The 19971-nt window shown below is 44.9% G+C and overlaps 1 protein-coding gene and 1 long non-coding RNA gene across 8 annotated transcripts in view; one reads left to right on the forward strand and one right to left on the reverse strand.

The window, feature by feature from the left end:
- LOC102161653 (uncharacterized) overlaps positions 1-19971 on the forward strand; it is a 220407-nt gene that overhangs the window by 179996 nt on the left and 20440 nt on the right. The window contains exon 8 of one of the 7 annotated variants that reach the window (XR_014830837.1): positions 388-613. The exons of the other annotated variants lie outside the window; for them this stretch is intronic. The gene's annotated coding sequence lies outside the window, so the exon portion shown is untranslated. The remainder of the gene's footprint in view (positions 1-387; positions 614-19971) is intronic. 7 annotated transcript variants of the gene reach the window in all.
- On the reverse strand, positions 1605-5553 carry LOC146395700 (uncharacterized). Its single transcript, XR_014830841.1, has 3 exons — positions 4767-5553; positions 2961-4729; positions 1605-2646 (listed from the first exon to the last, which is right to left on the reverse strand). It is a non-coding gene; the product is annotated as an uncharacterized LOC146395700 (long non-coding RNA).

Here is a 19971-nt window from a genome sequence, read left to right on the forward strand (position 1 = left end):
GCAGCATCTCCATGAATCTGTCGCCAGATCACTAGCGACCCCTGGGCTGTCAAATGTCCCTGGGTTTCATTCCTCGTTGCACGTGAACCCACAGCAGGACTGACCGTAATGACTTCCTCTCCTTTTCAGATGCTTTTGCCCTTTGAAGCCTCTCTTTCTTGGTCTTCCTTTTGCTTTTCTGACTTCTCTTCCAAGTCCCCTTTGAGAACGCCTCTTCCTTCCCCTTTACTGTTGCAGTTCCCGACACTTTCATCCTGACTTCTTTATTTTCTCACTCTTCATAATCGTAATAAATGATCTCAGAGCCCCTCCTCAGTCTCCCACCCTCCTAGTTCCAAAACGGAAACATCTTCCCTCTAATTTCGGTTTCGAGTGGATGTCCTATAGGAAGCTGACCTGGACCTGCCTGCCGAAAACCACACCCCTCACCTGCATCCTTCACCTTCACCCCGCCATCCCACACCCACATGAGACCCTGCCATTCTTCACCACCCACATCTGATGTCCCCTTTCCCTGCACTGGCCACCTTGGTTCATGGCGCCATCCAGTCACCCAGCCTCGGGATGGACCCATCATCGCTGACGCCTCCACTTCTTTCACATCCCAAGTCAGGTACGTCTCCAGTTCCTGATAATTGTATGTCCTACATGCCACTCAACGCTGCCTCCCTGTTTTCACCATCGCAGTCTGGCTTCTGTCATTACCGTCCGTCTTTCATACCGTCGTAGCTCTTCTGCTGGTCTCACTGCCTCTTTTGGGGATCTTGTTACTCTACTTCTATTAACTCTTTGACAGTGTAAAAAAGATCATGCTTTTATTAAAAAAATATGAATTTATTAACACAGCACAACCCTCTTCTCTCCCCATTCTGGTTCTTTAAACCCTCATTCCCAGTTATAGCAAAGCTGGAATCTTCCCAGAGAGTCCAGACTTTCTCTTTCTGAAGACTTGGCACACACTGGGTTTCTGCTTAGGAAGGTTTTCCTTGTCTGTTCTCCTTCTGAATCCTTGTATTCACCTTTTTTGCTACGTCTCAGGGGTCACTTCCTTAAGGAAACTTCTTCTAACCCTGCCAATAAGAGCCTGTCTGTGCCTTGTGATCAGTGGTTTCCTTGGTCAGGCAGGGATATTGCCACGAGTAGTATATCTCCAGTATGCAGCTAGATTCCTAGCACAGACTAGGCTCTCGATAGATGTTTAAGGAATGAATTATGAATGAATGATTGGAAAGCTTGCCAATAGCGTGTCATAGTATTGACGTGGGTCCATTGTATAAACAATCTCCAAGTACGTTTGCAAACACATTTCTACTTGTGGCTATTTGGGAAAGAAAACAGTGAAAACAAACAAACAAAAAAGGCTGTATGTGCAACACCAATAAAAAGGAAGTTTGGCCCTGAGTGCATAAACAGACCATCTGACCTTTTGCTGCTAATAGTCTAAATTGATTGATTACATGAATTCCAGAAGTGTGTGTGTGTGTGTGTGTGTGTGTGTGTGCTCTCACTGTTTAATCTAAAAATGATATACATACCACTCCCACAGAAATAGCCATTTTTTATCTGACATTTTATCAATGTCCTGGGCCAAAGCATCATACATAGTTTGTTTGTTTTTTGTTTTGTTTTTTGTTTTGTTTTTTTTTTTGTCTTTTGTCTTTTTGTTGTTGTTGTTGTTGTTGCTATTTCTTGGGCCGCTCAAGCAGCATATGGAGGTTCCCAGGCTAGGGGTTTAATGGGAGCTGTAGCCACCGGCCTACGCCAGAGCCACAGCAACGCGGGATCCGAGCCGCGTCTGCAACCTACACCACAGCTCACGGCAACGCCGGATCCTTAACCCACTGAGCAAGGGGCAGGGACCGAACCCGCAACCTCATGGTTCCTAGTCGGATTCGTTAACCACTGCGCCAGGACGGGAACTCCCATAGTTTGTTTTAAACATAGCTGTGGGCTAAGCTTAATCGAGATTTTTATTTAACATGATGTATTTATTTGGAACCGGAGGCCTTTGGGGACCTTTGGGGGCCTTTGATGTCTGGATTTACGGCACCGAGAATGTGCAGTGAGTGTGCGTGGGGCAGCATGTGGGTTGTGGTGTGGAGCAGGTGACGGGCTGTGAGAGGTCTGTCCCCTTCCGTCTAAAAGCAGCTCGAGACTGTAGTAAGAGTCATACCGATACCTCATAATCTGTTTTCTATTTTAACTCTGGAAACTCCCCTACTTCCCTTCGCAAAGGCATATTTTTCATGACATGATTTCTTCTGGTTGACAAATTCCTTTTTATTATTCCCCAATAGAATGTATCAGTTTCCTTTTTGGCATTCCAGTTTAGTTTTATAGCCCCAAACTTCAGATTTTAGAACTGGTGTTTAAAAGTTCATTCCTTCTGAGAAAACAAGTAGGAAAACAGTGTCAGATATTATAAACATGAACCCTGTGTTCCACCTGCATATCATTACAACTGGCTAATAGCAGTTTCATTTTGGGGAGGTATCTCCTAAAGATACGTAAGGGTTCATGTTTTAATAGTTTTCATGTTTTCCCCTTTTTACTTTCTCTTTATAGAAATTGGAGACATTTGTGTTTCATCCTGGTCTCTCCAGGGTTATTGCAAATTCTGACAGTATCATTAAAGCTACTTTGAACCTTCTATTTTGTTTTGTTTTGTTTTGTTTTTGTCTTTTGTCTTTTTGTCTTTTTGTTGTTGTTGTTGCTATTTCTTGGGCCGCTCCCGCGGCATATGGAGGTTCCCAGGCTAGGGGTCGAATCGGAGCTGTAGCCACCGGCCTACGCCAGAGCCACAGCAACGCGGGATCCGAGCCGCGTCTGCGACCTACACCACAGCTCACGGCAACGCCGGATCCTTAACCCACTGAGCAAGGGCAGGGACCGAACCCACAACCTCATGGTTCCTAGTCAGATTCTTTAACCACTGTGCCACGACGGGAACTCCCATGAACCTTCTATTTTTTATGTAATTATTTATTTCGCAGACTTTAAGCAAGCTTAGAATTAATGTTTTCACTATTTTCTCAACCTTTTATTAATCCATATAAAAAATTTAAAGCTACCGACTCATCATATTGCTTTTTCACTCAGCGTTGTCTTAGGGTTATGCTAACAAACAGCTGACGAGGACGCTATATTTCTCAGCTAACAAGGTAGGAAGCAAGGGACAAGAGTCACCCTTCCCAACTTGAAGAAGAGAAAGTGGAAAATAAGTATTAGGAGGCGCCTCAGGAAACCCGAGTATTTTCACCCTGCTTATTTCCACTACTCCAAATGGAAATATTGCTCAAAGGAGAATTTTTCACGCCACCTCCTGTGTCTTGAAACGAAATACATGCATTTCCTTTTAAAATGTAAGAATTTTAATGGCTTTTTTCACACAATTCTGTGTTTGTCTCTCCTTACTCTTGCAGGGAACTGGCTCATTTACCGGTTTATAGGGACTTGGTTGATGCAGTCACGTACATACACACACATGTACACGCGTGGATGTTCACATACAGTGAACACTGCCTTTTTACAGTTCATGGTGCATTCCTTCACACGTTCAGTTTATTTAACTAGTTCTTTGTTGATGAGCACTTAGGCTGTTTAAAATATTTTGCTGTTACAAATAACGCTGTAGCGGTAACACTGCACAGATATTTCTCGTGAAGGTACTAGTCTCGGCCAATTGTTCTCAGAACTGAATTATGTGATCAGAAGTTATATGCATTTGTAATATACATATATTATACATATATATATGTCCAAATAACCTCCATAGAAGTAGAACACATGTGTGCGTTTGTGTGTGTGTGTGTGTGTGTGTGTGTGTGTGTGTGTGTGTGTGTGTGTGTAAAGGGGGGGCAGATCGTGTATTTCTATCAGCAACATGAGAGTTGACTGGACTTTTGAAAAAGTCTTTGATCTTTCACGCCAAGAATTTCCACCCATCCTCCCTTCCCAGGGCCACCTTCAGACACCATGTCCTTCACAGAAAAGGCAGTCAGAGGAAAAGAGATGAGGTCTCGTGGGCAGAACTAACGAGGTTTGAAATGTCTTTTTTACGTAGCGGTGCCCCTGACTCCATGGAACTCCATGTGTTGAGTTTTGTCTGTATGTTACACTTTGCGTGCACTAAAATAAAACTTAGTATTTTTCCCCTGAGACTTATATTCGATTAAATGTGTAATTTTAAAATGCGTTTAGATTTACAGAAAAATTTCAATGTCACATAAATTGCACAGATGGTACAGAGACCTCCTGTGTATCCTAATCCAGTTCCTCTCTTAATAACAGCTTACCTTCCTATGTGCATTTGTTAAACTTTAAACTCGTTAAAATTCTATGAACCAAACATGCATTCTGAAGGTTTCCTCACTTTTTACCTTTTGTCCTTTTTCTGTTCCAAGGTGTCCATCCAAGATGCCACATTCCTGTCCACCTTGGTGCTTCTTCTTAAAGTAATATGTCAACCTCTGGGTTCTTTAGTCTGAAATCTCATTGTTCCGCTGAGAACTTACTTCTCAAATGGATGATGCTCTGGTCTGAATGTTTGTATCCACCCCAAATTCATATGTTGAAAACCTAATATTCAAAGTGATAGGATTGGGGGGGGGGACCTGTGGGAGGTGATGAGGTCCTAGCACCACTTGAACAGTGTTGGAGTCTTTATAAGAGAGGTGGCGGAGGCCTAGCTGTCCCCTCCACCATGTGGGTTCACAGTAAGACATGGGACCTCCCCCAACCATGCTGGCCACAGTAAGAAATGGGACCTCCCCCAACCCTGATCTTAGACCCCCATCATTCAGAACCGTTTGGGGTTCGTAGCTACAAACTATTACTTTCAGAATGGATAAGCAATGAGGTCCTGCTGTACAGCCCAGGGAATTCTATCCAATCCCTTGTGATAGAACAGGATGGAAGATAACATGAGAAAAGCATGTATATACATACATACATGTATGTAGGACCAGGTCACTTTGCCATACAGTAGAAATTGACAGAACATTGTAAATCCACAATACTTTAATTTTTAAAAATTAAAAGAAAAAAATATATATATAGTTTACAGGCTGCCCAGTCTGTGGTATTGTGTTTTAGCAGCACAAACAGACTAAGACAGAGGATTATTTTTCCTTCACAGACAGTATACCTGAGGGTCGGGACCAGGGACCGGGGTCCCCCTTGCCTCTGTGCTGCCTGCAGACCGTCGCTTCATCTCCACGTTTCAAAACCCCTGCTCCCGTGAGACGGAAACGATTGAAATCTGTCCTACCGCCTCTTCACTGCTGCCGGAATGGTTCTCCCGGCCGCTTCCTTCTTTCACTGACAGTTTTAACCTCTGGATCACTGGTGTATTTCCCATTTCTTCATCTACGTTCTACCCTATTCCTGCAAATGACCGGCTGCTGGCATCCACCCGGAGGTGCCATCCATGGTGATTGTGGAGGTACCGTCCACATCTTGACCTTGGAGCTTCGGGCATCCTCAGCTCCAGTGGCCTTCCCTGCAGTGCCCTAAGGCCACCGCCTCCCAGGTCCTACATCAGAAAACAATGCCACTATCAGACTCTGACATTCCGCTCACCAGTGACACATTTCTCTCCACCAAGGTATTGGGTCAAGTATATCCCATGGGAAAAATCCTGATACTTAACACAACTTTCAGCTTATCGACTTTTTTTTTCATTTTCTCATAATCGCTTTGACCATCCTTTTCTTAGTTGTACAACTTCCTGTCCTCTCTAAAACCCTTCATTTGCAGTCAATTTCCTTCCCTCTCTCTTTCTGCTTGGCACTTGATAGCAGCCCTCCAGGTTGAATAAAGTCTTCTGTCCACTATGTCCCGCCTTCAGTGAAGCAGCTGGATGCTGCTGGTGAAAAATCACGTGTCCTGACAGTTAGTGTCCCTTTGATATTTTTATCTCAGGTTTCACATGGGCGTGATTACCTTGTAAATCTACTCTCATCTCTTCTCCATGGTTTTCTCTTCTCCCAGATGGCGATCTCATAAATTTCCCTTCCTCTCACCCTTAGTAGATAACCTTGCCTCGTAATTCATGGAATGAATAGGAGGCACCAGATAGGAGACCTCTTACTGCTCCCTCCCAATCCATAAATCCGCTCGCAGGGGGACCCCTCTTCTCCTTTCCGCCCATTGTAACTGATTCAATGCCTCTTTCCTCAGCACCCAGCCTCTCAATGTGCTGTAGGTCCCATCTCTTCTCGCCATGAAGTGCTCCCTTTGCTGTCCTGTCGTCCCTGTACCATCAGCCTCCACATTTCCCTGGGTCACGCCTGACAACACGTAAACGAGGTCACCGACAGTATCCACGGTGCTGCACAACGATCATCTTTGGTTTTCATCTCGTTGCAAATGACCTTTCGAAAAAGATCCTTTTCTCTTGGTCTTTGTGACATCAACTCCTCTTGGCTCTTTTCGGCGTCCCTATCCTCCAGACCCTTCCTCATCTCTCTTTAGGGCTGAGGTGGAAGGCCAAGTTCTGGATTGTCGACTCTTCTGCCTTGAAATTCTCCTCCTAGATGACAGCCTCCACTTAGGAGGGTTTAAATCCTATCGAATGATTCTGACTCTGTTTCACTCTCACTCAAGTTTTCCCCAATAAATCTTTGGCATGTCTAGGTCCCTCTTGAAGACTGCTTCTTGGAGATATGAGGGCTGTTTATTTGTTCTTAACAAAGATAAGGCTACTCAAGCCTCAAGAAAAAACCACTAGGTTCTTAGCAAAAGAGTGGGTTTTCAGGAGAGGGAGGGGACCATTCCACAGGGTCAGGGCTGGGGAGGGGAGGTGGGCTGCTATTGCTGGAATGAGCTCACAGGTAATGCGATTCCTGTTATATCCACAAGCTTTTGCCTGCAGGACTGCAACAGACATGGACAAGCGACTCAGACGGAGGGAGCAAATGTCATCAAGGCAAGAGTGTAATTAGAAGGATACCTTTTGCATTGACTGGGTTTTTAAAGAACATATGTGCCGTAGAAAGTGCAGAGGAGATGGATTCTGGGTGCCACAGAGAGCACAGATAATGCGTGAGGCTCCAGGTTTGCAATGTCAACACCAAACTTGAACAGCCAGCGCAGGGGGAAATGGAAACAAATACTCTTAATGGAAGAGGCATAAGCCAATTAATACTTAGCAATTCCACTTGCTACCATAGCAAATTCCTAAACTTTCACAAAGACAGCAAAATCCCTGGATGGCAGACTGAGTAGAATAAGCAATGAGACTTTAATTCCTTTGGACTCGTAACTTGTAAGAGAGGAATCCTTGGCACTTAATCTAAAGAAACAAATGTCCAAGGAGATTTAATTCTTGAGCTCTAATGTCTCTGTGAAAATGGTCATGGTGGGGCTTAATATTCAAAGTTGGAGTTGGAGTTTGTCATGAAAATGTCTTTATGCATGTTATTAGCGTGGTTGCTTAATGATGCACTGGGGTCTCTGCCGAATCTCTAATGGACTCTTTTAAACAATATGACCTTTGGACCAGGAAGTAGAATAGGAAGTGATGTTTGTGGAGCTCCTGCTGTGGTGAACCAGGATCAGCAGTCTCTTGGGAGCATTGGGATGCAGGTTAGATCCCCAGCCCAGCACCGCGGGTCAAGGATCCGGTGTTGCTGGAGCTGTGGCTTGGGTCACGACTGCGGCTTGGATCTGATCCCTGGCCCAGGAACTCCATATGCTGCACGTGCCCACCTCCCCCCCAAGAAAGTGATTCCTGTTGTGGGTCAGGACAGGCATGGAGTTCTAATTATTGCACTCTTCACTCCCATTCCACGGGCTTCTGAGGGACAAATCTGTGCTGTCCTTCAGGGTCGGCAGTGGAATAACTACAGCAGGCTCTTTAGAAGCAGGGTGGAGATTAAGGAAATGAGCTTATGAAGTTGGGAGTAGGATTGTCTTGCTGGCCTGTTCATCCCCTCACTCCAGGCAGAGAACCCCACCTGGGTCAACACAGGCTTTGATATTAACCTCAATAAGTTCAGAGGAGGCTGGAGAATCGGGGGGGGGGGGCACGCTCATTGGAGGGATGCCTGTTTATTATCCATCCTCTGTTTGCTTTCATGCAAAGACAGATTTTGGAGTAAAACTCCTGGTGTCTCGCCCCACCTTCTAGGTGAGTGGAAGGAACCTTTCCCATAAGCGAGAGGAAAACCCAGGCAGGTGCACCTTCTTCTCTTTCTCTGGGATCTGCCTGCCTGCAGACAGCATCTGTTCCCTGTGGCCGCTTTACTCAAATCCCCCTCGTCCCCAGGAGAGGCCCGTGGCACCTGCCCTCTGTCCGCACCAGGGCAGATGTGCTCCCTAAGCCAGGGGTCCACTCCTAGCCAGTACACTGCACGACCATATCTAGGGTCACTCTCCAGCCCTCGCGCTGTGCTTCCCACAGGGAGCTGCCTCCGTTTTCTTCCTTGGTGTGGTAACGGGGAATGGCTGTAGAGCTGGGGTTTAATCACAAAGCCCCAACAGTTCTTTGCCCATCAGAGATTCAGACTGTCTAACTCCCAAGCATGTTGCACATATTTGGAGGATAATTCATCTAAATGAGCCCCGCATGTATCTGGGCTTTGGGAGCTGATAGAATTCCTGGAGATACAGAGTGACCTAGTCCAAGGTGCTTTATGGCTTCACATGGGAGGGAGTTGAAACTAGCGTCCTTAGGTAAACATGGGAGTTCAGACAGATGTAGCCAGGCTTTCTTATTCCATGTCATCTACATAATTGTGACTTGCAAGAGCTCAATTAGCATCTGATGGGAAATGTGAAAGGGATTTTCGGTGGTGGTTCAAAACAAGACTTCGTGTCTTCGGGTTGTTTCATTTCCTTAACATACAAGAAAGGATCGAATCACGTTTGGGGAGGATTCCTGTGGAATTTGGTCATAAGGGGTTTGGTTTCACTGAACTACTGGGTGTTATTTTGAGATAATTCTTGCTGTGGCATTATCCGAAGGCACCTACAATTTGGCTAGGAAGAGGAAGGCCCTGGAGCCCGACTGAGGGCAGGTCAAGGCACCACCTGCAAGGTGGTGCTATCTCCCAGCATTGCTTTGGACTAAGGGGCTGTAAGGATACAGATATCGTAGCTAAATTTGCCTCAGAATACAGAGACATGATCATTTCAATAAACTGTCACCAACTTGCCACTTGCCCACGTTTTCTTGGCCGTATTAGCAACAGCAATGTAATAGTCTTACTCTCTCGGCTTTAAAAATCAACCAGTGTGTAGCAAGCACTCCACCTGTTGGTCTTCATGGTTATAGTTCCAGAGCAGCAATCAGGATACGCAACCCTTGTCACGAGTCTGCTTTCTGATCTCCAGAAAGATTGAAAATTAAATAATTCCAAATAAAGCCAGTGTAAAACATCCCAGTTTCTCCCTCACACTGACACTCCAGGATCCCACCAGCAACAGGAATCCTTTCTCAAGGAAGCCCTGCACAGGACCACTCAGGGCTGCTTGGAAAAGCCTTAAACTTCACGTTAAAGGAAGCTGCCCTGGATCTCAGAAGCACCAGCTGCCCAGACACACAGAGACTGACTCCATGTGGTACTCAAGCTGCTTGAAGACATCTGTGCTCTGAGGTGGTTCAGGACCCTTGGGAGGTTAATGGCAGTGACATTTCTAGATCGTGAGAGTTTTTCTTAAAAGAAAGACGGCCTCTGCCTGGCAGTCCCCAGAAGAAGAAGCCTTAACAAATGCCTTGGGATAAAAACTAAAACAGGTCTTCTCCATCTTCAAGAACACCTTTGAATAAGGATGGATTTGACATCCCAAAGGTGAAAGGCTTATGGCTTCTGCTTATGAAAAATATCTTTAAAGAAGGAAGATACTAGGCAGAATTGCAGGTTTCTATGTGCACTATCATTGGAGGAAAAACTAAAACTCTGCACAGATTTTATTTCCTTTAATTTAAAAACAGCATAGAGTTTTAAGAGAATTTCAAGGGATTTTTATTAGGTTTTGCAAATCCATAAAATGAAATAAGGCATTTTTAATATATGTCTGATTTAGTGGTGGCCCCTCACACCCTGGTCTCCTCACCACCACCACCAGGTACCAGGCTCTGTGTTCAGCATGGAAACCAGGCTAAGGCTGAATCTTGGTATAAGATTCACTCTCGTTTATGCTCATATAGAAATGTGCTTTAAAAAGCTTGTGCGTAAACTAGACGAAGATACCACACACACACAAAGAAAATTATAGGCCAATATCACTGGTGTGCATAGATTTAAACATCCTCAACAAAATCCCAGCAAATTGAATCCAACAATGCATTAAAAAGATCACACACTGTCAAGTGGGGTTTATCCCAGAGATGCAAGGATTCTGCAACATCTGCAGATCCCTCAGTATGACACACCACGTCAACAAACTGAAGAATAAAACCATATGATCATCTCAATGGGTGCAGAAAAAGCTTTTGGCAAAATTCAACACCCATTTATGACAAAAAGCTTTCCAGAAAGTGGGCATAGAGGGAAGCTACCTCAACATAATAAAAGCCATATATGACAAACTCACAGCTAACATCCTTCTCAATGGTGAAAAGCTGGAAAGCATTTCCTCTAAGATCAGGAAAAAGACAAGGATATCCACTCTTGCCACTTTTATTCAACGTAGTTTAGGAAGTCCCAGCCACATCAATCAGAGAAGAAAAAGAAACAAAAGGAATCCAAATTGGAAAAGAAGTAAAAGTGTCACTGTGTGGGTGCTATACATAGAAAATCCTAAAGATGCTACCAGAAAACTTCTAGAGCTCATCAATGAATTTGGTAAAGTTGCAGGATACATAATTAATACAGAGAAATATCTTGCATTCCTATACACTGACAACAGAACATCAGAGAGAGAAATTAAGGAAACAATCCTATTTACTGCTGCATCAAAAAGAATAAAATACCTAAGAATAAACCTACCTAATGAGGCAAAAGACCTGTACTCTGAAAACTGTAAAATACTGATGAAAGAAATCACAAACAGATGGAAAGATACACCATTATTGTCAAAATGATTATACCATGCAAGACAATCTGTAGATTCAATGCTATCCCTATCATATTACCAATGGCATTTTTCGTAAAACTAGAACAAATAATTTTAAAATGTGTATGGAAACACAAAAGACCCCAAATAACCAAAGCAATTCTGAGAAAGAAAAATGGAGCTGGAGGAATCAGCCTCCCTGACTTAAGACTATACTATAAAGCTACAGGCATCAAAACAGTATGGTGCTGGTACAAAAACAGAAATATAGATCAATGGAATATGATAGAAAGCTCAGAAATAAACCCACACACCTATGGTCAATTAATCTACAACAAAGGAGGCGAGAATATACAATAGAAAGAATACAGTCTCTTCAATTAGTAGTGCTGAGAAAACTGGACAGCTACATGGAAATGAATGAAACTAGAATATTCTCTAACACCACATGCAAATATCATATGATATCACTTATATGTGGACTCTAATTAAAAATAATACAAATGAACGTATTTACAAAACAGAAACAGACTCACAGATTTCAAAAACAAATTTATGACTACCAAAGTGGAAATATGGATGGAGAGAGGAATAAATTAGAATTAACATATACACACTACTATATATAAAATAAATAACTAACAAGGACATAGCATATAGTGCAAGGAACTCAATGTTCTGTAATAACCTATGTGGGAAAAGAATCTGAAAAAGAATGGATATATGTGTACGTATAACTAATTATTGTACTGCATACCTGAAACTAACACAAAAGTATAAATCAACTTTACCTCAATAATTTTTTTTTAAAAGAAGCTGTGTGTCTTTTAGTTTCAGATTAACTTTGAGTTGTGTAAAGACTACCTGGGAATATTATTAAGTGGATAAAAAGAAAATTGCAAGCACTTTCTTCAGCGGGTTTCAGTTGACGTATATGCTCTCTGTGCGTGGTCAGTTAGCTAGGAGATCAGGTAAGAAGGCTCTGACATTCGGATCCCATACGGGTCACTTAACTTCCCAGAGATAAATTCTGATGCATGTCCCAGAAGGCATCGCAGACCCAGGATGTCCTTCTCAGAAATGCTGCCACCCAGCCATGGCGTTGGAGAAAGCTAATTCATCACCAGTTTCTTAATAAGACATAATCCTGTGAGTTGACTTGTTAGGAGCACCATGTCTTTCTTCTGTTGAAATTTACTTGGCCCTTTCACAATGGAAACATGTCTGTGAGATGAATGGGCATGACACCAGGCTTTCTCGTTGTCTCTGATTCTGGGTTCCAATAAGATTCTGGGCAAAGGCTGTGTCTCACCTGGGGGATCTCAGCATTTTCTTCTAAGCTAAATATAGAACTCTGGCTACTTTGGGAGAGGGCTTTCTCTTTTTTTTCAAGTGGCACAAAAATCGTGTCCTTCTTTGTGCAGTGGAACGAAGATGAGCACGTCCAAGATGACATGCATCTTCTCTGTGAAGTTGTCCTCCTGAAAATAGGGAATGTCACCGGGAGAAAAGCCCATCCAAGGCCCAGACCTCATCATCCCGGAGTGTGGCTGCGACTCCACCTCCCTCCCTCACTCCCATGGCCAGATTCTGCCCTGCAGCATCTAGTGACCAGATGGAAGGGATGCTTCCTCTGCCCCCGAGGGATGGGCAGAATCTGGGCATGGCCCTTTCCAGCCTGCTTGGTCCATCATCCGCACACACTCACGTTGCTCCCTCGGCAGGATCTTAGGTTCTTTGGACCTTTTCTTTAATAACAATTATTTTTCATTTACTGCATTTCAGATGCTTTTCCTTATTTTATAGAATACATATAAAAGCTATATTTATCTTCATTTTATAGATGCATCCAGGATCACACAGCCAATAAGTGGCAGATTTGAGGCTTGACCCTCCTCAGGTCAGGGGGCTGTGGCTTGCAGGGACCATCTCACGAACACGTCCCCAGCACCGGAGGGTGGAGAGTGAAGGTGTGAGGCTCTCTGGGACAGGAAGTACGGTCTGGGTCAGTTTATGCATCTCATGCGAGAAAGCTGTGCCGGAGGGTCCAATGCTCTGGCTCCCTCGTGGCCCGACCTCCTGCACCCTAATGCACGTGGTTGAGTCTGCTCCACGGAGCCGCAGCCCTGCTGCCCTTCCAGGCATGGTCCGGGAAGGCCAGGAGCTGGGCCAGACCAAGACTGTCCTGCATCCCTCAGGGCTTTGTCTCTCTTCAGAGGTTTCAGTCAAAGAGCATCCACGTTACACAGTTTATTTTTGAAATTACAACCTACTGACAGTCATTTTGATAAAAGATTTTAGCCAAAAGAATCAACCTTTATGGCTAATAACTTCGCCAGATAAAGTTGACTCAATTCTTTTCGGTAAAGTTCAATTGTCAAATTCCATTGCAACTTCGAGCTTTTAAAGTAGGCTTTTTTATATTTGTTTGTTTGATGGCCTCATAGTTCTTTTTCTCTCCTGTCTATTGGAAAATTGCCCAGCATGGACTGCAAGGTGCCAGAGGCACGAGCATGTTCAGAGCCAGCTTTGCTGGGTGAGGTGGTTGTACAGGGTGGGGTCTACCCGTGTGCCGGGCGGGTCCTAATCCCCAGGCTTCTGGGTTGAATGACACACAAGTGGGACCAAAGATAACCTGCACTTGGAAATTGCACGTAAAGAATTGCAAGTGATATGACTGTTCCTAATGGTGTTTATTAACGTAGCTGTACAAGTTGGGAAACCCAACAGCAGCAAGCAATTTAGGTTTATTCAAACCTAATATACTGAAAGACTTGGAATTTAGAAATAATGGCACATTCAAAATCATTCTCTAAGTGCGTATTGAACTCTTGTGCTGTCTTGCGCATCTCTGGGGTAGAAACAAGACCACCTCTTGTTCCTGTTTCCTCCCATGGATGGTTTATCCAAGCATCCTGGGTTCCACCTGATTCCTGACCCCAGCAGGACCAGCTCAGTCCTGCTGGCTTGTCCGGTGGGTAGACGCTTTCCCCACCCCATCACCTCTCGTGAAGGAGGCTGAGCCCAGCTCCTCCCACCAGCTGGTGGTCGTCTCAATCACAGGATCATTTCCTCACATCAGGAGTCTGCACACTGTCAGGGTTTACCTTCACTGGAGTCACTTAAAAAAAAAAGGTGTTGGAGTATAGTTGACTCACCAAGTTGTATTAGTTTCAGGTGCACAGTAAAGTGAATCGGTTCCACATCTCCATTCCCTCCATGTAGGTTATTACAAAATACTGAGTAGATTTCCCTGTGCACCGGGTCACTTCTGATCCAGCCTCACCCCGCACTCCCCATCCACATCCAGAGGATTCGTCCTGTTCTCTTTTCCTTCTGTCATTTCTGCTCCTCCCACCACCACCCAAATGCACTCTGATACTGGGTCATTGCAACTGTTCCTTAACTGACCCTGACTTCATCATTATTCCTCCACCTTCCCTGCCAGCCTCCTCCTTCCTGTCCCTAATCCGCGTGCATCCAATCTGCTGCAGCCGGTTCAGAATTCCATTGTGACCACGTCGCCCTGGGCTGACAAGATGTTAAGGACTCTATTTCCTCATGAAAAGCCTAATATTCACCACCAAGGAATCAGGACCTTTTGCAATATTTTTTCCACCTTTCTTTCTCACTCTCCCCTCCACCAACTCTCTGCCCCAGGCTCCTTGATGAAATCTATGGCTCTTGCAATAAGCCAGGACTCCACTTCTCTAGACGGGTGATGGAAAGGAGGCGGTGAGGTCCTGCCCTGCCTGTATGGTGAAGCTGTTCTAAAGGCAGCTGTGAGCACGCTGCGCAGACAAGAAGAAGCAGGAAGGTGTATTCGCGGTGTGCCTCTCTTTGCAATTTGGATGTAGGAGCCCAGATTGTGCTGCAGGCATTTCTCTGCACCTCAGAGGGTCGTGGTGTCACAGCAAAACTAGGATCGGCAACTGGGGAGGGGCAGAGCAGCAAGTGTATGCAGGCACTTCGTGTCCTCTTGTGATGTGATCCACGGCCATCGCTGTAAAGTGCACACCTGTCACCTTGTGCTCCATGGGCTGAGAGGGGGGACTTTCAGGCAGAAAGGGACATGGGTCTGGTAAAGTGTGTGCTCTCTTTTCTCCTATGATTTTGGGGTTTTATTATTATTATTATTATTATTATTATTATTACCTGAGAAATGTAGGCTGTGGGCCCAATACACATTCAGCGATTTCTATTTTTTGCAGAAATCCAGCCTATATTAAATACTCTGGGAGTTCCCTGGTGGCTCAGTGGGTTAAGGATCCAGTGTTGTCACTGCTGTGGCTCAGATCACTGCTTTGGAGTAAGTTCAGTCCCTGGCCCCAGAAATTTCACACGCCAGGGGCACAGCCAAAAAAAAAAGAATATAAATGCTCTGAAACTCTAAATCCACAATTTAAATAAATCAGGTGATATTCCGATCCCAAGTTCTGTACAAAGATGAACTTTACTAACATAAACTAAACGTCTTTAACTCATTATTCAGCCAATATGGAGTTTGGTTTATACCCTGCGAATCTTAATAAGAAATCAGAATTGTCCTTTTTCATATATTTTCAGAGTGAAATTATCCCTCTAAAGCATGTAAAGGTAAAAATATTAGAAAGCAGTGGTGTTTAGGCTGACAACACAGCAATTTCTAGTTTCTGTAGAAAACTTAAAAATTGATATTAAATGCTTAAAATATAAACAATTTTCAGTTAAATGCATCAGCAAGTAACTGGTTCTATACTCTATGCAAAGGCAAGATAGGCTTATCGGTGTAAGTGAAACATCTTTGGCTTTCAGGAGTTTTTCATTATTTTAGGAAGAAGAGTTTATTAGGTTTAAACAGTTGAAGTTACTTTTCTCATGCTTCTGAGTCTACATGGAATTTTTTATCACAATATATTTATTTGAATATTAACTGGTAATGGAGGGGAAATAATTCCCCCCCTACGTTTTAATGTTAATTATTACTGTCTAAACCATTTAAAGACAAGAAACCAGAATTTCACAAAGTAGTGATTCTTTTTTCCCTGCTTCTGGGTCTGTCTGCTCAGCTCTAAGCTATGGATTATAATACTTTTCTCCAAAGGTTGCTGTGATTCATTGAAAACATAACACATTCCAAAGCCGCCAGTGCTGGGCTGGGTGCTGACAAGCCCTTTGTCCCCCGTCTACATCTTTTTCCTGCCCTTTCCCATCTGTCTTTCCTTCCTCCTGTTTTTGTAAAACGGTAGAGCCTGAAAGAGCGCATCGCACACATCGCCTGATGTCTCCTAAGTGAACGCAGCCCAGACCAGCGGGGCTGCTTGCTCTGGCGTCCGGCCTCTGCTCTCCTTTTTCCCGCCCCGTATCTACCCGCTTGAGGTGTTCGTTTCCCCATTTCTCTAGTCAAAGCAGGTCACGTAGACTCACTCGCAGGGTCCAGGTTTTGTGGTGTGTGTGTGATGTGTGTTGAACTCCACGGCTGCCAGCTGTGGGCCCTGCAGGGTGAACAGCTAGAGGCCACCTCCCCGTCAGTCCGTCCACTGGGGACTCAGAGAACCAGACCTGCCACCATTTGCACCAACAGGAGTGTGTTTTGAGTGCGGAAGCTGATGGATGCTGGATGGGAGGCTCGTGTGGGTGGTTGCTTCCTGAGAGCGGCGAGCGCTCTGACAGGATGCTAGATCTTTCCACAGGAGTCGTGGGTTTCCCAGGGTCAACCTACGTGAAAAGCAAAAGGGAATTTGCAAGGGTCAGTGACAGGTGTAACAGGACAAGGACCTTTACCAGTCAGATTTCAACAGAAGCCTTTGCTTGATGGATGGGTAAGATGGCTTGGGACGTTCATCCAGTGATGCACTCCTTCCATTTGGAGGTACTCTTCTTTGTTTGGCATTTTCCTAGTAAAGGCACTGTGAAAACCAAGGATCCAAATAAGCTAAACCGGAACCGAGGCTTTCAAAATAAGGAAGCGTGGAGTTCCCGTTGTGGTGCAGCGGAAACAAATCTGACTAGGATCCATGAGGATGCGGGTTTGATCCCTGGCCTCGCTCAGCGGGTCGGGGGTCTGGAGTGGCCGTGAGCTGTGGTGTAGGTCTCAGACACAGCTTGGTCCTGCATTGCTGTGGCTGTGGTGCAGGCCGGCCGCTGAAGCTCCCCTCTGACCCCTCATCTGGGAACGTCCGTATGCCATGGGTGCGGCCCTAAAAAGCAAAAGATAAAATAAGTACAATAAATTAAGGAAGCATGGGGGGAGAGGTGGAGAGAGAGCTTCGGGAGAGCCAGGAAGGACTTCCTGTTCCTATGACATGAGACCGTCTCCTTCTCCCTTGTGAACAGGGTGGCCTCTCCCTTTACCCGGTGACCCTCTGGTCGCCGGGACGACCTTTCCTCACCCTCGAGATGCATCAAGACAGAAGGCAGAGCACTGTCTCTGACCCCTGCAGACCCAGATGGGGTGACCCATCTTTTACCGCAGCAGCATCCGCATACGCTACTACCCCGAGGTCCCAGTGACGTGCACACCTGTTTCCCAGTCTGTCCCCACCTCCCACCCCCGTTGATAGTGGCCCTATCCACCGAGGAAGCCTTGCTTTTTCCACCTTTGAGGCCGTATAGACTCACTCTGGGTCTGACATATCACATACCTTCACTTATTGTTTGATGAGTGAGTCAATAAGGATAAAGTGAGAAAAAAAGATAGAAATTAGGAAAACTAAAAAAGATATGGTAACAAAATGAGCTTCTGGGTTAGGAAACACGGAGGGCTAATGCCTGATAACGGAGAACATTCCAGGGGGCATCTTCAAGTCTCTTCTTCTCTCATAGCAATAATAGCCCCTTTGGTCAGAAGATAATACCACAGACACCGCAGGATAGGGCAGAAGAACCCAAGCCATCTCTTGGATGGGGGAGTGGCCAATTTCACAGGCTACTGCAGGTGAGAAAACTCCTGCTGGCTCTTTATATGATGAACGTTTCACGGTCTAAATGGAGTTCTGTGCTATTTGGGTTTGATCAGTTGTCTTACTGGTGCTCACACATGTTTAGTTTAAAGTTCTTATCTAGGCTGTGTACCGTAAGTTGCCATTAAATAGTCCATTTTGCTCTAATAGAATTGGTTGCAGATAATTGGCCTCAAGTTGGCCCCTGTACACCACCTGAGCACGACATTCCCACCCGTTCAGGCAGCGATTATTTCTCATCGCATCCATCTGCTCCATTTCATGCTTGTTCTGGGGTGCGGTGGCCCAGGACTGAGGTGAGCATGTAGCTTAGACTTGCCCATCTTCTCTTGGCTTCTGCCAGCTTCCTACCTGTTTTCAACCTCTTCTCCCTCTTATACTCTTTGTTCAGTTTGTGCTCTGGACTTTTGCCGTCTCCAACTTCCTTAGCTGGGCTCTGCCCTTCATATGTCCGCTTGTAGATAAGGTTCATCTGATAATAGCGAACTCTAATCAAATGGACCCAGGAGCTCCCTTTTAGGGATGGAATGTATCTGAAGGGTGGGGAAAGGCTGTCGGGGATGGGAAACCTGGGACATGAATTTAGACATTTGAAATGGCTACCCCAAGATCACAAGACTGCTTCGTGACAGACCTGGGAACTTTATTTTTATCTCCCGGCTGCTGGATGTAGTCCATCCCCAGGTAAACCGAGGGGCTCTCTGCCAAGTCAGTGAACTCAAAGCTTCCCAGGATGGAGCCCCTATTTTAACATAGATGATTAGAGCATCACCAGGTCTTCAAAGTCAATGAAGCACAGTTCACTATCCTGTAATATCCAGAACCAACCTTATAAATAAAATAACATTCAACTTCTATGTAATATGGACCACAAATGACAAAAGACCACATGATGATATTAAAAGACACCAAATATCTTCATAGCGGTGACTATACAGAAAGGACCCCCACTCTGACTCCTCTCCAGCTTCCTTTCTGTGCATTTAAAGCTCACTGAGGAGTTCCCGCCATGGCACAGCGGGTTGAGAATCTGACTGTAGCGGCTCTGGTCACTTCAGAGGTAAAAGTTCCATCCACAGCCCAGCACAGGGGGATTAAAGATCTGGCTCTGGTGCAGCTGCCTGTGGCAAAGGTCACAGCTGTGGCTTGGATTCAGTCCCTGACAGAGGAACTTCCATATGCTGCATGGGTGGCCATAAAATTTTAAAAATAAAACAGGAGTTCCTGTTGTGGGCTCAGGTGGCTAAGAACCCCACATAGTGTCCGTGAAGATGCAGGTTCAATTCCTGGCCTCAGCCAGTGACTGAGTGGGTTAAGGATCCAGCATTGCCACAAACAGCGGTGTAGTTTGCAGATCTGGCTCAGATCCCTTGTTGCCGTGGCTGTGGTGTAGGCCTGAAGCTGCAGCTCCCATTCAACCCTTTGCCCAGGAACTTCCATATGCTGCACGTGCGGCCCTAAAAAGAAAACAAGAAAAAATGAAATAATAAAATAAAAGTCCACTGAATTGAGTGCTTAGCTCTATTTGGGTCAGTTATTTGCTGAGCAAGTATTTTATTCATTCAGTAACCAGTTTGCTATAAAATTTTGACCAGGACCAGTTTTAAGCAGCCAGGTGATTTGACCTGAGTGTATTTGAGGATATGAACCAAGATTGTATTCACGGCAAAGACCAAAGAATTGGGGAATACAATTAAAATTAACCTAATACCCTGGCAAGACCACTGTGCCCCTGCCTAAACCTTACATAGCATGGCAGCATGGCCTTGGCTGGACTTCATTGGGGACCCTTTTACTCTGCTGTATCTGTCAGCCCCTTCAAGGACTAAACAGAGGTAGTCTCTTGTCCCCTTCTTGCCCTCTGTACCTCTCTTCTTAATATGCTTTCGTTGGAAGAGAATCTAAATGATGGCTGCCCATGGGAACTCTCTCTCCAGATTTATGTACTTATTGACAGAGCAGGTCAACTGGAAACTTAATATATATTTAAATGGGAATATTAAGAATAGAGATTTTTTTATTTCTGTGT

The sequence above is a fragment of the Sus scrofa genome, chromosome 16 (assembly GCF_054392235.1).
Source record: "Sus scrofa isolate SSC_HxYL_T2T_F1_AM1 chromosome 16, Sscrofa_HxYL_maternal_Yorkshire_Landrace_v2.0, whole genome shotgun sequence".
NCBI lineage: Eukaryota > Metazoa > Chordata > Mammalia > Artiodactyla > Suidae > Sus > Sus scrofa.